This window comes from Mercenaria mercenaria, chromosome 3, assembly GCF_021730395.1.
Source record: "Mercenaria mercenaria strain notata chromosome 3, MADL_Memer_1, whole genome shotgun sequence".
NCBI lineage: Eukaryota > Metazoa > Mollusca > Bivalvia > Venerida > Veneridae > Mercenaria > Mercenaria mercenaria.
Genome location: NC_069363.1, coordinates 58,970,572 through 58,986,424, shown reverse-complemented (window position 1 = coordinate 58,986,424; position 15,853 = coordinate 58,970,572). Strand labels below are relative to the sequence as shown.

The window sequence follows — 15,853 nt, the reverse complement described above, 5'->3', positions numbered from 1 at the left end:
TAAGGCAATATGAACATTCAATATTTATAAAACCATAATGGAAATGCCTCTTATTACAAACTAATTAGTATAGGTAAGAAGTTTTGATAACCGGGCTTCAAAATGTTCTTACCTACTTATTGGCAAATATGTGGGGGTGAAGAAATCTGACCTTCCTAATTAACCATGAAATTGCTGTTGTCAAACAAATTTGTGTCTTCAGAGGTAAGCGGGGTGTGAATTAATTGCCTTTATCATATAATGCAAATAATAACAATAAAAACAATCAAGGTCATTACAGAAATGACAGACACTCTGATAGACTTGATTACATTTCAGGCTCTCGGTCCAAGTCCAACATGAAAGGTCGTGGTGATGGCAATAAACGCGGGAGAGGTCATGGCTCCAGCAACAGGAGGGGGCATTTTTAGGTCAGCGCAGGTTTTTGGAATGTCCATGGATGGAATATAGACAGTAGTTCGGATAATTTTAAACTTAGGAAGCAATGTATAGATTTTTTAAACTTTGACATTTTAGGAATTGCTGAAAGTCACCTGTTAGGCTTAGATACTATTGATCTAGATAATTATATCTGGTATGGTAATAATAGGAAAGCGCACAAAAATGCAAAACGCGGTTCAGGTGGAGTTGGTTTTTTAGTAAAGAGTTGTCTTTTAAATGATTTCAACGTAAGCATTTTAAATAATTCACATGAAGGAATAATGTGGTTAGAATTAGCTCACAAGCATGAAAATTATTCATTTTTTCCATGTGTTTGTTATCTTCCTCCTGAAAATTCATCACGTTTTTCAGATGCAAACTCATTTTATGAAAACTTACTTAGTGATATTTATCAGTACCAAAATAAAGGATTAATCTTTTTATGTGGTGATTTTAATAGCCGCTGTGGCAATAATGATGATATTATTGCAGGTGTAGATAACATTGTAAGTCGTGATATTGTTGACTTTACTTGCAATTCATATGGTGACATGTTGATACAATTTTTGATTGACTGTAGTATGTGTATATTAAATGGGCGAAACTACATAGTAATGATTATACATCAATTTCATCAAAAGGCTGCGCCGTTGTTGATTATTGCCTTGTCACACATGAAAATTTACATTATTTTTCAGATTTTAATGTGACACATATCTCTGATTTATTGAATACTATTGGTATACATAATTGTTTTTCTAAAAATATACCTGATCATTCTATAATTTCATGGAAAATCAATATACCAGACACTGAACAATCAGATAATTTGAATAGTTTTTCAGATGTTGAGGAATGTGTAGCTCCTTATGACAGATTTGATTTAAAAAATATTCCCTCTGACTTTTTACTTGATACTTGTACTCTAACAAAAGTTAATCAGCTTATTGATAGCTTGAACAGGGATTGCGTACACAGGGTGATATTGATACAGCCTATAGTGGCTGGTGTGAAATTGTGAAGCATGAAATGTATGAAAAGCTGCCTCATAAGACAATATACTCGGGTACTACTATTACAAGGAAAAACAGAAACTCGAAACCGTGGTGGAATCCGAATTTAACAAGTATTTTTAAGAAACTACATACGGCTGAAAAGGAATGGCTAAAATGTAAAGAAAGAGCCAGAAAAAACAATCTTAAGCACATATATGTATCTATTAGAAAAGAATTTGATAGAGAGGTCCAAAAATGTAAACGTTTCTATTGGTATAAGAAGCAGAATGATTTTTGTCTGACCTAAATGATAAAAATACAGAAAATTTTTGGAAAAGTATTGGGAAGTTGGTATTATATCTGACCGTAATATCTCTATTCCTATGCAAGTTGTTCTTGAGAATGGAACTGTTTCTTACGAAGTCAAAGCTGTTTTGCAAAAGTGGAAAAATGATTTTTGTAATTTATTAAATGTAAAAACTGATGATAATAGTTCTACAGCTCATGTTAATTCTTTACACATAAAGTATCTTGTGACACGCTTGATAATGGAATAAGTATATTAGAAGTTGTAAAAGCAATAGAAACAGCCAAACTAGGTAAAGCAGCAGGGGTTGACAATATTCCTTCAGAGGTTCTAAAAAATGATTCTTCTTTGTTTATTCTGCATAGCTTGTTCAATGTATGTTTTGAAACAGGTCAGGTCCCTTCACTCTGGACGAAGAGTATCATAACCCCTATTCCCAAAGCAAGTTGTAATGACAAAAGAGATCCGCTCTCTTACCGTGGTAATATCACTAGCTGCTACAATGTATAAAATGTATTCTGGTATTTTGAATAACCGTATTGTATCCTGGACTGATGAAAGAGATGTTATTGTTGAAGAGCAAAAATGGCTTTCGAAGTAAACGTAGCACTGTAGATCACATCTCTAGTTTGACAAATATCATTGATACACGCAAGAAAAACCGTCTCTCAACTTTTTGTGCTTTCATTGATTTCAAAAAGGCCTTCGATTCCATTAACAGAAACCGCCTTTGGCAAAAATTAATTGAAATTGGTATATCAACCAAAATGCTATCGGCAGTAAGATCTCTTTACAGTAATATCTCTTCATGTGTACGACTTAATGGATATTTTACTGACTGGTTTTCTGTCAATACAGGCTTACGTCAAGGCTGTTCATTGTCTACTGTTCTTTTTAATATCTACATTAATGATCTAGCATTAATGTTGAAAAGTACAGAGAAAGGTGTCTATATTGATAATCAAAAGGTGTGTATTTTGCTTTATGCAGATGACATTGTCTTGATTGCTGAAAATGAAGCTGATTTGCAATTCATGTTAAATATGTTAAATGATTGGTGTAAAATTAATTGTATGTCTGTTAATACCAGCAAGAGCAATATTGTACATTTTAGACCTACCTCTGTTCAAAGATCTGATTATTTATTTGTATGTGGTGAATCAAAATTAGATTATGTCAGTCAGTATTTGTACCTTGGTATTATGTTGACAGAACACCTTGATTATAATGTAACAGCAAAAGTTGTTGCCCAGAGTGCTGGACGTGCCCTGGTCTTCTCATTGCTCGCTTTAAAAACAATGGAGGCTTACCATATGATGTATACACAAAACTGTATTATTCAATTGTTGTCCCAATTATAACATATGGCTCCTCAATTTGGGGAACTAAGTATTTTCATGTATAAATGCAGTCCACCACCGGCCATGAGATTCTACCTTGGAACAGGAAAATATACACCAAATGTGGCTGTTTATGGTGAAATGGGTTGAAGCCAATCCTTATAGATCAGTGGACTTCAGTATGTAATCATTGGTATCGCTGTCTGAGTTATGAAAATACACGTATAAATAAAAGATCTTTAGCTGGTCCTTTAAGAAAGGTAACTCAAGATGTAAGAACTGGCCATTTATTGTTAAAGAAAAATTTAAGTGTTTAGAGTTAAATGACTTCTTGCAATTACCTTTCTCAAGAAAACGCTTAATTGAAACTATGTCTACTGTTTTGTTAAATACTCATTTAGAAAAATGGTCTACTGACATTTCAAGATTAACTGGTGTCAATGGTGCTGGTCAAAATAAGTTACGAACCTACAGAATGTTTAAGAATGAGTGTAATGTAGAACCTTATTGTAAGTTGCTTATGCCTTTCTCTCATAGATCTGCATTGTCTAGATTCAGGTGCGGTGTTGCACCCATAAGACTCGAAACGGGTCGTTACGAAGGTTTAACAGAAAATCAACGATTGTGCCCATTTGGTTGTAATGCTGTAGAATCAGAGATACATGTATTCTATGCTGTCCGCTTTATACTGTTGAACGAAGACTTCTATTAGAAAAGGTCACTTCTATATTTGTAAACTTTGGGAGTCTAAATGACAATGATAAACTGGTTCTGTTATTCACACATCCAAATTTGATAAGAATAGTTGCAAAAACCTGTAATGATATACTTAAAAATAGAAGTAATACTTTATATAATATAAACACAGTTTAATGTACCTGTATAGATAGGCTTTTATTTATTATAAATTTTTTTTACTAAATTGTATGTAGATTCTTTTAAATAATTACAGTATTTTAGTGTTAAGTAAGAGATATCTGCTAATCTGTTCTCTACCAATCTGATTGGTGGGGATACTTGATTCTTTAAGCCATTTTTTACTAGCGCACATTTAGTGCACCAGTCTAATCTGGTTCAGTGTCTTATAACCCTTTTTTTTTAATTAAATTTTAGGACACATCTTTGTGTTATGATTAGCAGACATGTCTTGCTTTTTACTGTAATATATGAGAATTGATTTATGTGAAATATGTGATATGTAGAAATTTTATATATATAGTCTCTTGTAATTCAAATTTGAGTGGCCATTTACCTGTGTTTTATTATGTATATGTCATGTTTTTATACTGTAAACATGTAAATGGATGAGACTGAAATAAACAAATAAACCCTATAATGACCTTCCCAATTAAACCTGTCAGTTAATAATTACGAAATAAGAACCGGGTTGGAATCAGTTTGCCAATAATTGGTGTGACATGCAATCTCTTTGTAGTGTTTTGGTGATATGTTTGTGTCTATTATTTACCACTATCTAAATAAAACTTGGCTGTCATTTTATTACAACAATATACACTTGTAAAATTATAATACCTATCAAGTTGCCAATATTAGAACAATTATGTGCAATATTGTACCCCAGTTTTCTGTGCAATGCAAATTAGAATTTTTTTGGAGTTCAGAAGTCCTTATTGCATACTAAATCTGTGTAGTTTTAAAATAAATTAAACATCTTTAGTTTATGCACTGTATTGAAATAACAAAGAAAACCGTGATGGCCACTTCAATGATTGATCCTCACCGTTCAATAACAATTCAAAGTCTCAGGTGTTTTCAGTTGACCTAATACAAAATGTACTTCAATGAATATTATTTTCTGAACCTTCAATCTCTTTCTACCAGCTACCAACGGAGTTGTTTTCATGTCTGTGTGTATGTTTCAGTCTTGTAGTCATAGCGAAAACCCGTAAAAGCGACTCATCAAGAATTTTGTTGGTAATTTCAGCTTGAAGATAGCTCTGACTGAAGATGCTTCAGTTACAGAAGTTTCCTTCATTCTTTAGCATGTAAGGTGTACATCACCGATACAAGTGGCTCTTATGAGTGACAGTAACTTTACTTAGTGGAACAGAGACTTTAATTAACGCACGAAGACTGGTTTCGTAAATATACTGAATCACTGAGCTCTCTCTCTCTTTCTCTCTCTATGTACTTACTAAAAGGCCTCGCAACCATGCGAACGATCTCATCTTCGTCCACAGTAACACGAGCCACCTTTGTTGTTTAACGTAATGGTGGACTGGTTATTGAACGCTAGATGTTAACTTGGGTTGGCCACAGGCGGCTAATTAAGGCATTGTGAATGTATTTGTGGCATTTTGGCAGAAAGAAATGAGAGAAAAATATTATATTTTGTGAAGGAAATCCGTTTTACTTGGAGCGGTAATACCAGGTTACAGCAGTGTAATTTTGATTTAATGTTGTAGTAAGCAAACGTGGCAGGAAAATTCTCTCTTTGAAGTTTCATGAACTGTACCTTCCTCTATATTTTTTGCCACGTTTAGGATGAATCTTCAAAATGAGGTAAAGATTTTTACTCTGAAGTTGGTCCAGTTATGTGTTGCAGCTCTGTGTCCAGTTAATATAGAATATAAAGGGAATAATATTTAGGTATGTTAAATCCTGTTATCTATATAACTATTTTACCGCTGATATAAAGCGGTTTAGAATAACTACATGAAAATTCATATTTTTAAATGATGTTTTCTATAAAGTTTAAATTGCATTGCAGTATTCAAGTTGAATTTCTTGATTTCTTTCAAAAGTTTCGAGACTATTTTAGACAAAACATTTTAACCTAAAGAACATTGCTTTTTTCGGAAATATTCTAAGAAGCGGAAAGGCATACCTCATCATATTTATCAAAATCAATTATGCAATGGGTTCCATTTATATTTTATGTAAAACAGAGTTCCGTTTGAGATCAGCTAGAGCATGTGAGGATTTATAAATTTCATAACCTTTCATGTTACATCTGTCTGCAATTTAATTTGATATAGTTTTAATTATAGAAACATATTAATAGTATCTGTGTTTTTTAAAACACATTATTTGTAAAAAGTACTGAAAAGACCCAGATCTTTCAGCCAAATTTTTTTATGATAATTTATATCAATTTACGCGCCGGTGACACTAAAGAGGAACAACACGCAATATGCTAATTAATAAGATTGTAATGATAGATAATGTAACCCGAGTCGTTTTACTTTTAAGTATTCCTGATAAAGATCTATCAAGTTATGGTCCTGATCATTACACCCAATCCGTATTTTATATAACTGAAACAACAAAATATTATTATCTTCTTCCATTCTGAGCGGGCTTCTGCGGACGAGCAGTTAAGACCGCCGACTTCAAATCACTGACCTCTCAACGATGTGGGTTTAAAATTTCTTTTGAGGGGTAGAATTCTTCAGGTGTCAGTGGTTCTACCCAGATGCCTGTCTTTTGTGAAAGAATGCCCTATGAGGCACCTCAGGTTTTCCTCCAACATCAAAAGCTAGAAAAGTCGCCAAATGACATGAATTAAGTCGGTATGACTCTGAACCCAACAAAAAAAACAATCTATCGGCTTCGTTTTGGGGAGGCTGCGATTTTGGTACGTGGCATTCCCTGTTTGATATTTGTCTTTGTTTTGTTTTTTTTTAGCCCTTACCCTGCTAAATTTTTGTAATGAACTTGTCCATCTTTCAATTTGGACGGTACCATTAACTGTTTAAAGGGTGCTTATAAAAAAGATACTGACTGAATGGCGAACAGTGCAGATCATTGATTTTCACTGGTCGCAAAGGTAGGATCTATTGTGTCAAGCACGATAAGGGTTAATATGAAAACTGCACACACCTCCTATATTTATTTCCAACTTTATTTGTATATTACGACAACAAATGATAGATTGCATATAGGCTAATCAGGCTGAGTTTTGACCTTGAACAATTTGCAAAAGAAAATAAAATTACACTGTGCGAAAGAACATGATCACAATAACTTTCTACCAAAAGTTGCATAAAATCGACCTTGCAATTTTAACAAAAACAAACTTGAAAATTCTGCCAAACATGAGATTTGACGATGGCCAAACGCGGACACCATACTAGCGTGTTTCAGTAAGCGCGTGGGAAATATGACGTCATACGATAACTTCCGCACCGCCATATTTTCAATTCCAAAGATGTAAACAAAGTTCCGCAGGCAGTTTGATGCTTTAAACAGAGACATTTTAAGATGTAAGTTGTTTTTTTGAAATTAAAAACTTGTTTATGTAAATAAAAAAGAGCTGCATAGATATTGACAGCTGCCTATAATGCATGTATCGATTTAAAACCATCTAGGGGTCAACGGGTAAGATATATTCACATGGTGTCATTGCAATTTGTATATTTTTTTTAAAGAAAATGATAATATATAAAAGTTTAGAACGGTCAATGTTGATATTTTAACTTGAAATTATTAGAAAAGAGCCGAAATTTGAAAAAAAAAATGCATTCTTTTAACAAGAGTTTTGTTAGAAAAATAAATGTACGGAAGCGGATAAGGGCCGTTTTACAGTTGAAACAAATTTATAATTTATTGAATCAAGTGCCACGCGGATCAAATTAACTTGATTTCCTGCATGTTTTCGACAAGGTATTTGTATAAATAATATTTTTGTGAGTTTGTACTTACTGATTTGATTTCAACTTACTGTTTTTTTTCTCATTTAACATGGAAACTTGAGCCGGTTGTGTCTCGTCAGTGTCTGGTGCCCATTAACTGTATCTTATAATGACTGGTTAGCGCTTGCAGATGAATGTAAGTTTACTTTAAAACTGTGAAATTCTTTGAATTTCCGTATACTTAATTACCTTTAAGAAAAAAAGTAAATATTATTTTTTTTTTCTAAGCAGACTGTATAAGATTGAATGAAATTTTTTAAAGGAAGTTTTAGATAAAACTATAATTGTGATAAATTGCACCTTATTACTCAATAATAAGATAAAGAACGACAGTATGCATTTTATTTTACAGTTAGACACGCTGATCCTGTGTGACAGATATGATACAGACGGGGAAGATTGTGGTACTTCTTATAATGAAATTGTTCGAACACGTCAATTGAAAAGATAGGCGGTACACATTTTATTAAATCTAGGTAATTTCACACATGTTTCTTGTTCATATACAACATGTTGATTCTGGATAGAGCATTAACACTGATTTCTCTATTCCGGTGTAGCTAATATAATACCTATGTACAATCTAAAATACATTAATGTGATAAAAAATGTAACCTTTTAAGAGAAAAAGCAGTGTGTGTATGTAAATATAATTCTGTTCGTTTGGTACTGAGGGTGTTCAGAAAACATATTACGAAAATTGGTATATTTTAATTTACTGCTAGACAAGTTGATCATGTGAGACAGATTGCTGCAAAGGGAAGATTGACTACAACAAAATTGTTTGAAAACGTCCATTGAAAATATAGGCAGTGCACATTATATTACATCTAGGTAATTCAGTTACAACATGTTGATTCTGGATAGAGCATTAACACTGATTTATCTATTTCTGTGTAGCTAACTGAATACCTAAGTACAATCGAAACATACATTAAAATGTATAAATAGTACAGTAAAATGGTGTAAAAATACTTCAGAAAATGGGAAAAGCATGAAACTTGGTACATAACTACTTTAGGGCAAAATACTAAAAATGAGCATGAGACCCACTCCGAAAAATCCAATATGGCCGACAAATCCAAGATGGCCGCCGTATATGTATATATTTCAAAAATACATAATATTATATATAAAATTTCTATTGACACTTACAGTCATCAGTATAATAAGCTAAAACCACCTGCCTGAATAAATCCAAACATATTAATTAACAAAAATACTGCTGTTCCAATAAAAATGAAAAAAGTTGTCTCCCTTGGATAAAATGTGTTACTAAGCAGAAGAAAAGTCATAATGCATTTATATGAATCAAAATTAAGGTATATAATGGTAACTGGCATATCAAGAATGTTTAAAATGGCAAACAGTCCTGTGCAGAACTTTACAACAATTGTAAATTAATTAATTATAAATACATTCGAACTTCGGTAACTGGAACCCATCAGGACCGACTAAATTTATTCGAATTATCGGTAGTAATGAGTGATCGAAAAATATATATAAAGGAATTTGTTTGGGACCCGACGATAGATTAATTGAAGAATGGTGTTCGAATTATCAGAGTTTGAGCAAACGAAGTTTAGTCTGTAATTTGTATTAGTGAATAAATGACGTGTTTCACTTTGTCATTAGTTTTCGTGACTCAGAATTTGTAAGTGTTGCTGTATTCATTTCAATTTTATTTACACTAAGAGAACTAATGACACTTAATAAAACTATATAATTCATTAATTATGTTAGTGTGATAGACCATGTGAACATCCCTGGCCTGTCAGATCATCATGATTTCTTTGGGAAAAAGTCATTGCCGGTTGATCAGTGTCATCAGATTTACATTTGCATGTCCCTGTAATATTCTGTTTTTGTCAAATTGTAGCACATTGTGCCATAACAATGGTTTTATAGTTTAATGTCATAAGCATATAATGTACAGTAACTAATGCCCTGATCACTCTTAGGCAAAGACCATGAAGATCATACTGCTTCCTGAAAATTTTGACGCGGTGGGGACGGGGATCAAACTCGAAAAATGTGCAGTTCTAAAGTTCATACTGCGCGCTTTTAACATCCTTGCCAGGTTCTCACGGTGTCTAACACGCTTACACTAATTTTCTTACCACGCGCTTCTTCACGTCCAGTGTGTTCTTACTACATTCTTAGTATGATCAGTCAGATTGCACCTCTCGCTTACCATGCTTTAACCATATGCTTATCACCTTTTCACTGCATTCGTCGACTTCTTATAAATACTAAGCCATGCGCCTCTTTTTTTTATTCCTTCTGCAAGCTATATTGACATAATTGTGTCCGCATCTACACTCAACAACCATAAATTACAATAAACGACGACCCCCCCCCCCCCACCCCACCCCAATGCCCCAATGAAGAAAAAAGAGCAGTCTTATAGAGAGACTGTGGTGGAATAAGCAAAAGCAGTGTGAAGGATATACGGAGGTCCAAAAGTCCACTACAAGCTGCCAGTGCTGCCGAGTCCATGATAATGTGGCAATTCCTGATGATGTTCGATACCCATTGCTGATTGAAAACGAAGTGATTGGGAATTGGATCCAGTATTCATACTTAATTTTCAGAATCTGAACCAATCATGGTGAGAACCTACTGCAAACGTGACAAAGATGTGTTAAGAACCGAAAGAACGTCTTAATAACCTTATGCGGTATACTACAATTTGGCATGCACGTAGCATGGTCATAGCACACAAGCGTAGATAAGTTGTAGTAAGAACTCCATTGACATAGCAAGAACGCAATGATAACCCAATGACAGCGCAGTGAGCACACCATGCAGCCTTTCCCGTCCGCACCACGCTTGTACTATGTCCTACTAGGTTTTAGTTACATCATTACTACGTCCTTCCTGCTTCCTGATTAGACCGCGTTCTCACTACATTTGTTTTGAACATGTCCAAAATTCGACTGCGTTCTCTACAATCATGGAGACCATAATTATTAATTATCATGTTCTTATCGGAGTTTACTGTATTTCTTCTACATTGTACAAGTTCTTACTGCGTCCTGCTAGTTTTTACGATGTGGTGGAAACGTGGCTGAGTGTAACGGGGCTATAAATTAAGAGCAGAATCTATAATTTCTACAAGAAAAATGTGCTCTAATATCTATTTCTGGACATTTTACTGAAATTAAAATTAAATTAAATGTGAGTACTTGAGGATTTTTCTAATGAGCACAGGTACATTCGAAACCCAATTTTAATACCAATTTGAATTACTAGTTTTAAGACGACAAATATTATCTATTTACCATTTGTACTTCAGTTAAGCAGTCCAATGTAAGAATAACACTGTCTTGTCAAACAAAACTAACCAGTACAGCTCGCGCTTACCGGTGAATCAAGCTTTTAAATGCATTTTCTACATCTTCCTACAAACAAACTGTTTGTATTATATTTCTGGGGTATAAATGGAGGCTTTCGATACTCTTGTTTACAGCAAAACATGTCAAGTAGCTTGATCAACCATCTGTTCACAAATAGATTAGGGCTATAATGTGCATTCCTGCATCGTCTGATACACCTCTTGAACATACTAAAAAAGGTTGCCCATTAGGTCGGTCACATATGGGTGTCGGGTGTTCTATCACTTTCCTAAAATTCCTAGTCAAGATAAATAAGGCTGACCAGAAAGATCTTTGATATACTGGAACCTTTCCAATAGTTTTTGTCTCAAGTACCCGAGTCTCGAACCAATAGCTCCTCAAGTGCATTTGCAACCTCGATAAAGTCTGTCGAGGAAGACGTAATTTGTCAAACGTGCTGAAATGCTCTGCACTGCCTTATGCAAGTTAACTAAAGTTGTCGACAATCTCGTGCTTGTGTGTACTGACAATAGTATCTGACATGTACCTTATTTCAGATTTCAGCTCACTGTTCAGAGTAATATATTTCACAGAATAGCTACTAAGTGTTGTCCATGAAAGCAACTTTTATATTTTCAGCCTTACTCTCCTTTGTTACATAGTTAGCAATTTATTACGCAGACATTGTGACTGCGGGTGCATAATAAGGAACATTGTTTCATTTGATCCTACTAGCCCGTCGCTATAATCTATTCTTGCATTTCGAAGTCCCAAACTGAAAGGGGTAGTTGTCGTACTTGGTGTCAAAGAAACTACAATTTTATATAGCAACTAAGTTAATTGACCTTCACATTCTCCATATTACTTACCATCTATGAACAAGGTTTCATAAAGAAGTCTTTAGAATTTGCAATTTTGAAGTTATTGAAGAATCCGCCATTTGCAAATGATGGACCGACATACAGACGGACAAAATGATGTACAAGAGGAGAAAATAAGATAACAAGCATGTTCTCAATTTGTCCCTCTGTCTATGTAAAATGTCTCGAGAAACAATCTCTCCTTGTTTTGAAGAAATACAGGATGACACTTTGTGTCATATTCGTGCACTATTTGTTGCCATAGCAACAACATTTGTTGCCATAGGAACAAATTTAAATGACATTGGCATTCTCTGCATTGTCATCTATCCATGTACCACGTAGCATGAAAAATTCTGCTGTAGTTTCAAAGTTATTGCAGTATCCCACTCTGCATGGCTGACGTATTGACATGTATACAGGGGCAACCCATAAGCCCAATCTGGCTAAATACTGGTAAGGGAATAACAACAATGTTTCAATATGCTGCTGTGGAGGGAATTCAAGTGAAATGATATAAATTACATACATTAAAACAAAACATTCTTTGAAATATGAAAACTACACAATGATAATATTAAACTACGTTTTAAAGGTTAGATTTTTGCCGTTACCATGGAAACAGAAAGAAACTAACATCATTGGAATTGTTATTTTTGCATTTGATGCAAATTTAGGATTTATTTTATTATATACATTTATATTTAGTGCATTTTGGGGGTGAATGTAAATATAATGACCTTTCATTAGAATCTTCTAAGGTAAATATTGAGTTTTGGCGGCCATTTTCGAAAATGGCCGCCATATCGGCCATTGACAGATATCAAATGGGTCCCATGAAAAAAAATGTTTTAAATGCTTAAATAAATAGCTGTGCCAATTTTGGTGCTTTTCCCATTTTCTGAAGTATTTTGGCATTTTCTGTTACGAATTGATCGCACTAAAACAAGGTAATCAATCTAAAATACATTAATATGATAAACAGTGTAACCTCACAGGAGCGAAGCAGTGTGTGTATAAAAAAATATACATCTGTACATTTAGTACTAATGAGTTCAGTAAAAAACATGTTACACTGCAATGGTATATTTTGTTTTACAGTTATGCATGCTGACTCTGTGTGACTGACATGCTGAAGTCGGAAAATCAAACGAGTGTGTTTGAGGACATTGCTTACCATATGTCCCTCTGAACGATTGAACAATGCTATAGAGTAAACTAGGTAATAACACAGTGTTCCGGAAATGTAGTTTTTTTCTGAAGAAATAACCTATGGTTGAACTATAAAATATGTTCATCTAGCACTAAGAATTTATATGAAGCTGCGTTTGTTCTGTCCGATTGTTTGCTCATTATAGATGTTGTTAGCAGAGATTATGTAATTACACAAATACACATTTATTAAAAGCTGTATGTAAATCCATGCAACATTCCCAGTTTAAAAGTAAATACTTATCCAAGACCAAATTTGTTCGTATTTCAAAAAGTGAACAACTACTTCATATAGTTCATATAAACATTACATTAACATGTTTATGTGTATTAACAGTACTATAAATTAGATTTAAGTACACATGTATGTAAAGATAAACACAGTATAGATTTAGACTACCAAACTTAATTTATAATGTCTCCCACTTACACACAATTGTGTGGGAGACATATTGCTTTACTCCTGTCTGTGTGTCTGTCTGTCTGTGTGTGCGTGTGCACATGTCTGTCTGTCACAAAGCTTGTCTGCACTAAGTCAAACATTTCTCATCTGATCTTCACCAAACTTGAACAAAATGTGTGTTGCCAGTAAGTGCTCGGCAAAATTCGATAACTAGCCAAATCGCCCGAGGCACTTTGCACTTATGGCCCTTGAATCAAAGCACTGAAAGTCTGATAAAGCAGTTGTTGGAGGCATGCGCTTTTCTAAAAAGCAGCTCTAGTATATATAGTTGAGTTAAATACACCTGATCAGGAAAATACATACACTTGAAGAAAATATATACGATAAAATATTTTAGTGAAAGATGGTCATTGGTTATCTTTAAATGGGTTTATACAATTTTCTCTTTTTTCAGTAATTGATAAAGAACTATGGAAGAGTGTCCTATTTGCAAAGGGCAATTTGAAGATGGACAACCAGTTGTATGTCTCCGTAAGAAGGGGAGCGACGGAATCAATAATGCTACCATAGCAAGAGGAACTAACATTTTTATATGTAAAGGACAATATGTACACGTGCAGTGTCGCCATGACTATATTCATATTCGAAACTCTTTGACAAAGAGTGATATGAATAATAATCCTGTTACATCTAGGTCTTTATGTTCAGAAGATTCATTTGATTTTAAAACAAAATGTCTTTTTTGTACAAAAAAATGCTAAAGTAAGTGTGAACAAACGTGGGTATGATGTCTTTCCTGTTCGTAGTTTCGAATTTCAGAAAACTGTACCTAAATTATATAATGAAAGAAAAGACGAGTGGGCAGTCAACAAATTAAGCAGACTTTCCCTTGCGATAGACCTTCCAGCGGCTAAAGCAGTTTACCATCAGAAGTGCAATGTCACCTTCAGGACAGGTAGATATTTCCCATGTCAAAACTACTTGAAACATTTCTTTTGCATGTACTTCAAGGTTAGGCCCCTTTTAGGGCTAGCCTGATTAGCCTAATAGTAAATATTTGATATAGGCACTGGCGTTGAATATATTTTGAATTCCCTCAACAATTTGCCTGAAAATGATTTTGGCAGAATTAATCAATTGGTACGGTAACCACTTTTTTGTATTGACATTCCCTTTCTCTAGAACTAAAACTGTCTAGCTTCATACCATCTTTCTAATTACTGTAATTATTTCCAGCAACATTTATATTTGTTAGCCAAGATTTTGATAAAATAATAGCTGCATTTGCATATTTATTTGAAGAAAAAATAAAACATTTGAAACAGACTTGTGATGTAGATTAAGTGGTTTCTCACCTAAATTTCAGAGAGACACATACTGATCAAGTTTTATGAAAAATAGGTAGAAAATTTGGCTTCTAAGGTGTTAACAAGATCTTTCAGTTTTAAACTTTGTTAATGTAACAATTCTGACAAAAAAAGTTTATGAAGATCAAGTAAAACATGCTGCCACTGGAGCATAAACAAGATTTTTTCCAATGATTTGACTTGATGAATAGGAATATTAATTGATTTTGACTGCCGGTTTTTAATTACAGTTTAATTCTTATGTGAATCAGATAGTTTTCCTTTAATTACATTGATCTATATCCAGGATACTAGAAGACATGAGCATTTTTAAAAATATCACAAATTACCACTCATTGAAGTAGAAGTGTCTAAAGTAAAGCACTAGTATTTTAGAAAAGATCCATCTTTAAGCTCGAAAGAAACAATTAAACATGATGAAACTGAAAACAATTTTGCATATAAGTCATACAAATTATTATTAAAAAATTCCCCACTACATTTATATCCATCAGCAAAAAGAGGTTTGTATGGTTTTTAGCAAATTTTAACAAAAAGGTCAATCTATATATATGATCCCCTGAAAAAAACAATTCTGTATTTTTTTTGTAAATTGGACCAGTATTGAAGGAGAAAAATGTGTATATTTTTAGCTTTTCAATGAGCTGAACAGTATGGTCCACTTTCTAAGAGGCTAATATAAGGAACCTGCACGCTGCAACAATTTTTTTAAAAGATGTTGCTTGAAGAAAATGATTGACAGACAGACAAAAGCAGGCCTTTGAGTGATAACAATATGTTGTGGGGAATATAATTTTTTAGCTTTTTAACCGCTGTCTTGTTTAACAGCCTGTCTATATGTTCGTTTAATAGTTTGCTTGGAAGCAGGGGTCTAACCTAGCAGTTTTCTAGTAGTAAATTATTACGTCAGAATAACTGACACGTCAGGATGACACCACCCTTTACTTTGAAAGGGA

General features: G+C 33.7%; 1 long non-coding RNA gene across 2 annotated transcripts; it reads left to right on the top strand.

The window, feature by feature from the left end:
• The first annotated feature begins 6,803 nt into the window (after positions 1–6,803).
• LOC123524623 (uncharacterized) lies at positions 6,804–14,723 on the top strand. 2 transcript variants are annotated; one of them, XR_006681310.2, is made up of 4 exons: positions 6,804–7,288; positions 8,070–8,193; positions 13,017–13,137; positions 13,985–14,723. It is a non-coding gene; the product is annotated as an uncharacterized LOC123524623 (long non-coding RNA). The 2 variants fall into 2 exon arrangements; XR_006681309.2 differs by having other exon boundaries at positions 6,805–7,853.
• The last annotated feature ends 1,130 nt before the right edge of the window (positions 14,724–15,853 follow it).